Source organism: Dipodomys ordii, unplaced genomic scaffold, assembly GCF_000151885.1.
Source record: "Dipodomys ordii isolate 6190 unplaced genomic scaffold, Dord_2.0 Scaffold17, whole genome shotgun sequence".
In the NCBI taxonomy this organism is placed as follows: domain Eukaryota; kingdom Metazoa; phylum Chordata; class Mammalia; order Rodentia; family Heteromyidae; genus Dipodomys; species Dipodomys ordii.
In genome coordinates, this window is record NW_012267233.1 from 14,033,052 (window position 1) to 14,039,051 (window position 6,000).

The following is a 6,000-nucleotide window of genomic DNA, read 5'->3' on the forward strand; positions in this document are numbered from 1 at the left end:
CTGGGCACTGTCCCTGAGCGCTTTAGCTCAAGGTTAGTATTCTACCACTTGAGCCACAGGGCCACTTCTGGCTTTTTCTGCTTATATGGTGCTGAGGAATCGAGCCCAGGGCCTCATGCATGCAAGGCAAGCGCTCTACCACTGAGCCACCTACCCAGCCCAACAAGTATGGTTTTCTTTGAAAACTGTAGGATGCTATATCAGTGTTCTTAATTATAGATTGTTATTTGGCTTGTCATGAGGAATGAGAAAAATAGAACTAGTATTTGGCTCCATGAGAGATTAAGCCACTAAGAACTTTTTAATCATGAGAGATGTTTCTGTGTTATCAAAAGCCATCCCATATAACAAGTCATGATGGAGTGTGAAACACAGGCCTTCATCCTGAATACAGAACAGCAGAGCACTCAGCTGATTCTGGACCAGGCTTCAATCCATTTACTGTGTAAATTTAGGAATCTAATTCAACCTCTATGTCAGTTTCTTTAGCTCTAATATAGGGCTAATGAGTCGGCCTATTTTACAGGGTTGTGAAAACTATTACGTTATATATCAAACACTTAGAACATTTCCTGGCACATAATAAGTGCTGTGTAAGAGCTTCTTTAGGTGAATAGAAGAATAAATAATTGGGTAAAATGCTAAGTATGATCAAGTCTAATGGACCAGTAGGCAAAATCCAAGGTGTTCTATCTACTTCAAAGTACTTGTAATCCATCACCTGCCTTGGATACCAGACCTGAACAAAGTACTTATCACCTGAGATGAGAAGTAGCGGAATTGTGACTACTTTGATTAGATGAGTCTTCAGCTAAGAGTTTGGGTTTAAAATGTTCAGTAACTTTCTGTGTTCAAACTTTGAGGTGGGCCTGGACTTTGCGTGTATAGTTTTCCTAGACCTCCAAGAAAGAAAGATTTGTTTACTCAGAAGTGTGTTATATTCTATTTTTTTCATTCTACTATACATTGCAGTTTCTTCCCCAAACCAGACAATTGGTTTAACTTCACTGTCATGCACCTGGTATGTTGTTCAGTGTAGGCACTTTAAGGCCTTAGACTTTCCAAATGTGAATTCTGGTCTGAATTCTATATTAAATAGAAATATTTGATAATATTCTAAAGCTAAGTTCTCATTGCCTAACTATGTGACTCTCTGTATTGGTACCTCAATATTAACTAAGTAAACTTAACTAACAGTACTTTTACTACTTTTAAATTCTAGAGTCTTAAAATCCAAGGACTCTCTTGTTTAGCTCTGCACTAATTCTGATTCAAGAATAGAATAAAAATTAGATCAAAGCCCAAAGTCCTATAGCCATTAAATTCCTTCCAAAGTCACAAACAGGTTGGTATTTTAAAAATATAGACACCCAAGCTAGGCATCGGTGGCTCATGCCTGTAATCCTAGCTACTCAGGAGGCTGAGACCTGAGGATCATGGTTCAAAGCCACCCAGGGCAGAAAAGTCCGAGAGACTCTATCTCCAAAAAACCACCAGAAAACCGGAAGTGGTGCTGTAGCTTAAGTGGTAGAGCACTAGCCTGAGCTAAAGAGCTGAGGGACAGCGCCCAGGCCCAAAGTTCAAGCCCCACGCCCGACAAAATATATTTTTTTAGCGTGTGTGTTTGTGGAGAGAGAGAGAGATCCTATGTGTGCTTTGAAAATAACCAAAGGGTTTGAAATTTAAAAGGCGAATATTAAGGGGCTGGGAAGGTGGTTCAGTGGTAGAGCGCTTGCCTTGCATGCCTGAGGCCCTGGGTTCGATTTCTCAGCACCACATAAGCAGAAAGCCGGAAGTGGCGCTGTGGCTCAAGTGGTAGAGCGCTCGCCTTGAGCTGAAGAGCTGAGGGACAGTGCCCAGGCCCAGAGTTCAGGCCCCATGACCGGACCAAAAAAAAAAAAAAAGGCGAATATTAAAACTCATAACTAAATCCGTCACAGTTCGGTGAGTGGAGAACAGACGGGGTACACTATACAGAGCTCATTTTAGGAGCTCCAGGATCAGAGATGAACAATAACCAAGTGCATGAGATAGCTCCAGAAAACTTGAAGAGTCCCTTTACTGTAACAAGGAGGGAACTGCTGCCACTAGGTGGCGACATACTACAGCCTTACACGCTAGGTACAGCACACCCGGGAAGATTTATCCATTTTGTACCTGCACCAACTCCCTCTTGCTCATTTTTCAGGATGACAACACCTTAGAGGTTTATGGCCATCGGGAGAATTTACAACTAAGCCACATACTGATGTAATGAAATCTAATATATGCTGTGAAGTGAATTATGAGATGTGATTTAGTTTGGAGATTTTATTACTTTAATCAGTTATGACCATATTTCCTTTTATATGATTGCTCTTTAAAAATACCAGATGACTATATAAGGAACACTTAATAAAGCCTATCTATGTTAAAATATATGTATTGTATTTGCCATAATTTGTTTAAATGCTGGTTATCTGGGTGTTTATTAAAAGCCGTAGGTTAGCATGTGAATGAGATCTCGAATTTGATGATGCCCCGAAGTCATATTTTGCTAAGAAATTTTTATTAGCAATTGAACAGGAAAAAAACTGTTATTGCAAGGTAATTAATTTTTAGCAGAGATGTCAAAACGCCTGTTAATATTTGAGTGGTTTATGACAAACTATTTAAATAGTCATTCTGGAATCTGACTATATCTCCTTTAGTAGAAAGAATGTATTATTTGTTTAACTTTGTACTTTAATATATTTGCCTAATTTTGCATAAATGCCAAAAATGTAATTTTAAAATAAACCTCTGTAACTTCTAGTAACATTATTCACTTGAATTATTCCGTTAGTATTCTAACTATTTTTAAGAAAGTTTTACACATACCTGTAAAAATTGTTATTATAAGCCAAGCCAAAAGAAGGTAATTATTTATTTTAGGAGAGTTAGCTTACAATTTCTTCCTTATGTATGCATTTAAAATGTGGTTTGCCATGAAACTGGAAACTCAGATGCCAACAATTTGGTAAGGTCGTTAGCCTTTATCCATGGGGCTTTTCAGCAATGCAATGAAAGCATTTGACTATGAAGTCTTCACTATTAAACTGGATGCTGGTGATTCGCATATGTAATCTTCACTAGTTAGGAGGTTGAGGACAGGATGATCATAGTTTGAGGCCAGCCCAAGTATATAGAAGAAACCCCATCCCAACCAGTCTCAGGACACAGTGGTATACACCTGTCATCCCAGCTATGTGGGAAGATGAAATTGGGAGAATCGTGTGTCCAGGCCAACCTGAGCATAAAAAGTTTGCAAGACTCCATCCAACACAGTGAAGAAGCTGTGTGTGGTAGCTTCTTGTCATATGACAAGAAGCACAAAATAGATGAATTGCCATCTACATGCAAGCTTCCACATACATTGAGACATTACTGTATCTCAAAATAGCCAGTGCAAAAAATGAGCTGGAAGTATGGCTCAGTGGTAGAGCACTTGCCTAGAAATCGTGAGGCTCTGAGTTTAAGCCCTAGTACTTCCCCGCAAAAAATATCCCCAAGCCTTTAATACTCATTTCAGAACCAACCATTCTGGGCCTTTGATTTAATTCACACTTACTATTTCAGGATGAACTAATATGGATGAGGCACCAGCTGTGTACAACATCCTAGCATAGATGCTTGTCTATTGTTGAAGAAATTAGAATTTAAAAGTTCACTTTAAAGCCAGCCATGGTGGCACACACATGTAATCCAAGTACTTGGGAGGCTCAGAAAATGAATTTAAGATCAGGTTGGGGTACCCCAGCAAGACCCTGTCTCAAAGAATAGAAGTTCATTTTACATCATTTCAGTCTATAGTTTTGTATGGTTTTGGTGAGACTGGTGTATTTTCTTATGTTCCAAGCTAGTCAGAAGCTAGATATAGGACAGGCTTTCTCAACTACAGCTATGTTAGACATCTGTGTGTGTGTGTGCTAGTGCTGGGGCTTGCTCTCAGGACCTGATCACTTACCCTTAGCTTTTTCACTCAAGGCTACATCTCCACTTCCCGCATTTTGGTGATTAAAATGGGATAAGAGTCTCATGGACCTTCCTGGCTGAGCTTCAAATCATGATCCTCAGATCTCAGCTGGTGAGCTACCAGTGCCCAATTTCAATTGACTTCTTAGGCTGAATAGCTTTATTGTTAGGGACTTATTTGAACATTGTAGGGTGTTTAACAACTTCTTTGGCTACTACATTCCAAGTACTAGTACCCTCTTGCCTCTTAATTGTAGAAAAGAAAAGGTTCTAGATACTTTCAGAAGTCCCTTGAGGGACACAATTGCCTCCAGTTGCAAACTACCCATGTAGTAGGATACAGAGAAAGAAACAAATATGGTGGAGACAAATATGAAATTAGATCCATAAATATGTAAACATCTATAGAAGCAAATATATTTTTTCTGTAATAAGTATGTACAATAGGTGCTATGGAAACAGCAGGAAACTCACATGGATGATGAATAGGGTAGACCCTCTAACAATTTAGCTGATTTGAGAAGAGCCCGCAAGGCTAGAGAAACCAAGAAGATGAGGATGGGCTTTCCAAGCAAAAGAAAATAATGAGCAGAAAATTGTATAGGTTTTGAATTTTTCATCACATATTTAGTAGTTTTAATATCAATACAATATGAAAACACCTACTAATTTGATATACCAATGGAAAATAGCAAATAGGTAGAATAGGCAATTTATAGAAGAGAAAATGCAATTGTAATACAATCATCTTTTCATGATTCTTTTTTTTTTATTGTGAAAATGCTGTACAGAGGGGTTACAATTGCATGGGTAAGATAATGAGTACATTTCTTATCAAGCATTGTAGCCTCCTCCTTTGTTTCCCCTTCCCATCCCATCCTTCCCCCCCCGCTCCCCTACCCAACCCTCCTCCCCCCCTACCAAAGTTGTAAAGTTCATTTTCGACATACTACTTGTACGTCTCATTGTTGCAATGGGTCCACCTGTATCCCTATTTAAACGATTTGTTTTTTCCCTTCCCCTCCACAAATTATAACATCAAATACAGTGAAAGCAGGGGTTATACCGTGGGGGAGGGACATACAAAGCATAGGTTTTGAATTTCTTTTTTTTTTGGGTCCGGTTGTGGAGCCTGATCTCTGGGCCTGGGCGCTGTCTCTCAGCTCTTCAGCTCAAGGCTAGCGCTCTACCACTTGAGCCACCGCGCCACTTCCGGCTTTTTTCTTTTTGCTTATGTGGTGCTGAGCCTTGAGCATGCAAGGCAAGCGCTCTACCACTGAGCCACCTTCCCAGCCCCTAGGTTTTGAATTTCTAGAGTGACAAAAGTCATGTCAGATTTAGCTACTTGGACTTCATTTGCAAGCAGCTGAGTATATAGACAAATTTGGAGAAATGAAGGTGTTGGGTATGGGGGTTGAATATTTTGTTTCTCGCTATTAACTACCGATTTTCTTTTTAAAAGTTTATTATAATTTATGCTTCTCAACAAAATTCATGAGAGTTATTTTCTGCCTATATTGAGTGCTTTCATGAAAAACTGTCTCTGTGGTAGGTGTGGTAGTCACAGCCCTTTAGAGACTGAGGCGGGAGGATCCTGAGTTGGAGGATAGATAGGCTATAGAGGGATTGCTAGTGAGACCTTCTGTCAAAACAACAGCAATAAGCCCAAACAAACAAAAGAAAACCTCCTCTGAAAAATAAACTTTGAATTTTGCTAAAGAAAGTTTCTTGCTCAAGTTTGTGTTTCTTAGAGTGAAAAATAAAATCATTTTTTATCTGCTGTTTTCAAGTTGGCCTGCCTGCCTGCCTATTGGCCATCCTTCTTCCCTTCCTTCCTTCCTTCCTTCCTTCCTTCCTTCCTTCCTTCCTTCCTTCCTTCCTTCCTTCCTTCCTTCCTTCCTTTTTTTTATTGCCAGTATCAGGGCTTGCTCAGGGCTTTGTCTGTTCATGGCTGGCATTCTATCACTTAAGCCACACCTCTAGGCCAGCTTTTTTTTGTTGTTGGAT